This window comes from Tamandua tetradactyla, unplaced genomic scaffold, assembly GCF_023851605.1.
Source record: "Tamandua tetradactyla isolate mTamTet1 unplaced genomic scaffold, mTamTet1.pri scaffold_130_ctg1, whole genome shotgun sequence".
NCBI lineage: Eukaryota > Metazoa > Chordata > Mammalia > Pilosa > Myrmecophagidae > Tamandua > Tamandua tetradactyla.
The window spans coordinates 256,294-259,026 of record NW_027518267.1 but is presented as its reverse complement, the minus strand read 5'-3'; the positions used below and the strand labels follow the sequence as shown (position 1 = coordinate 259,026).

The window sequence follows — 2,733 nt, the reverse complement described above, 5'->3', positions numbered from 1 at the left end:
CATCAGCACCCCTTAAAATGAAGAGATTGATACTCTCTAATTTGGAAGTTGAGGCAGGCTGGAACAGGGACCTGAAAAGGGAGAGAGGGATTTCAGCAAAGATGATTAATCAAGGTCAAGAAGGCCTATGTCCCCATAGATACTCTCTCCAGGGATTACACACTAATGGGAAACACCCAGAAGCATTTAGCTCCAACTGGAGCTAAATGACCCCCACCTGAGACATCCACAGAGCAAGATGGAGGCAAAAAAAAGCCACCTAGGTGATCCATCTACAGAGAAGCTTGGAACCAACCAACCCACCAAAATGCACTATTTACCACCAGGCACTGGCCTAGAGAGGAAAGAAGGTAGAAACAAAGCTATGAAAAAAGAAAAGGGCAGGGAAGAAATTAAAGCTAATCTATAAAAGCAAAAGGCTCACATTGCCTATAGCCTCTCATCTTCCTCACCTCTGTCTTTGTGAGAGTGCCTGTATGTCTTCTCAAATGTGTACTCAATAATTTTTTTCTCTGCTGACTTAAAAAAAGGATATTGGAGAAATTATTTTAAAATTTATGCTAATGCATGTATAAGCACAGATTAAATGAACAGATTTCTTAAAATACCACAATAATTATGTAAGCATACATAAGGAAAAAAGAAAATATTAGTGGAGCTTTATCTATTAAAAAATGAATTCACAGAAAAAACCACAATGGAAACAGTAGACCTTAAAATTTCACTGGTAAATTTCAACAATAATTTCATGAAGAAATAGCATTCTCTATGTTCAGTTTAGACCTTCTTCTCACCACAAATTATTCCGAGGTTTTCAAATGAGAGTGATAGCAAAAGTGTTCTCCCTAGACTGGAGAGTCAGAGGAGGATGTGGAACCCTGCAGCTACTGACCCAGATCCACAAAGTTGAATCTGACCCCCATCTCTTTTCCCATTACTAACCTCCCCACTATAAAAGCATTTTCTTCAGAAACAGGAAACCACCATTAGAAAACATACTTTCTGCTTTTTCTCAGAAAGAGTGGAGGGAGCTATTTTGTAAAGAGTCCTCAAAATAGAACAGAATGAGAATAAAGGACATGCAAGGGATTGAACTAACAGAGTGGTCATAATGTTTATTTTGTAAGCCATCAGAGCACACCAGTGTGCCAAGGTATATAAGTAGGGAATTTGGGACATCAATTTTAACCAGGGATTTGGTTAAAATTCAGATTTGTATACAATGAGATTCTGAATTTCTAACAACATCTGAGGCAATGCTGATAGTACAGGTTCATGGACCACAAGTTGGAAAGTAAGAACCTAGATTTAAATGGAGCTCCTTACTCACTGGATCTTAGAATGTTAGCTGAGAAACAAGAGACATATCCGTTGTGAACAACACATTTCATCATCAAAATGCAAAGATGTTTGAGTGAAAGGTTTAGAATTATGGTTTATTATAAAGTGTGGGCATTGCCATCTTAGTGGCCACATTTCATCTGAGGATACTTTTCAGACCCTGCTTTACATCTTTATTTCTGACTATATATCAGTGGATTAAGCACTGGGCTTACAAAGGTGTAGAAGACAGCTATTACTTTGGATTCCTCAACAGTCTTATCTGTTGGTGGTCTTACATACATGCAGAAGAATGTCCCATAAAATAGGGTGACAGCCATCATGTGAGAACCACAGGTAGCAAAAGCTTGTGCCATCCTCCAATTGATTTGATTCTGAGTATAGCAGCAATAATAAAGGCATAGGACACCAGGATGATGGTGAGGGAACTGGAGAGGTTGAAGCCAGCTGATATGAGCATAGCATGTTCCTTGACATAAGTATCAGAGCAAGAATGCTTAATGAGGGGTGGGTCAGCACAGTAGAAGTGGTTGATGACAATGGATCTACAGAAGCTCAAGTGGAAGGTAAAGATGGCCTGGAACAGACCATCTGAGAAGCCATAGACATAAGGAAATGTGGCCAGGCAGAGGCAGACTCTCCTGGACATTTTCACACTGTACTGCAGTGGGTTGCATATGGCCACATAGCGGTCATATGCCATGGCTGCCAACATATAGAACTCAGTAAGGAGAAGTGCAATGAAAACATAACACTGGGTAAAGCAGTCAGCATAGGAAATGGTATTCTCAGATAAGAAAGTTCTCAACATCTGTGCATTGGAGGTGTAGCACAAGTCCACGAAGGCTAAGTTGATAAGGAAGAAGTACATGGGTGTACGAAGGCGAGAGTCCATTCTGATTAATGCTATCATGCCCAGATTGCCAAAGATGGTGATGAGGTAAACAACCAGAAACAACACAAAGAGGAGAGGCTGGAGTTCTGGGCAATCTGAAAGCCCCAGGAGAATGAACTCTTTTATTTCACTGCCATTTTTAATTAACATTTCCTGAATCTTGAAGCAAATGGAAATAAAGAGCATTTAGCCAACTTTCGAAACACAGTGCTCTGTGAAAACGAACTCATCTCACCCCCATGAAGAAGTCAAGTCCCAGAGGCTGATGATGGGACTATTGCAGCAGCAGGATAAAATCTCCCCCAGAACATACCCCCACACAAACAATAGGAGAAAGAAGCCTCTAGGGAATTGTTTCAACCTAATGTGGATGTAATCTGAAAGGACTAAAAGTCCAGATTAATTTTATAGGTTCTTCAATTAAATACTAATTTGAAAATAATATTTTTGGAAAAAAGACAGAGTTAAGAAAATTGTTAGAGAAATAGTCATCAGAA

The 2,733-nt window shown here is 39.6% G+C and overlaps 1 pseudogene; it reads right to left on the bottom strand.

Moving 5' to 3' along the window:
- Positions 1 to 1,477: 1,477 nt before the first annotated feature.
- Positions 1,478 to 2,386, bottom strand: LOC143673109 (olfactory receptor 5M11-like; annotated as a pseudogene).
- Between the last annotated feature and the right edge of the window lie 347 nt (positions 2,387 to 2,733).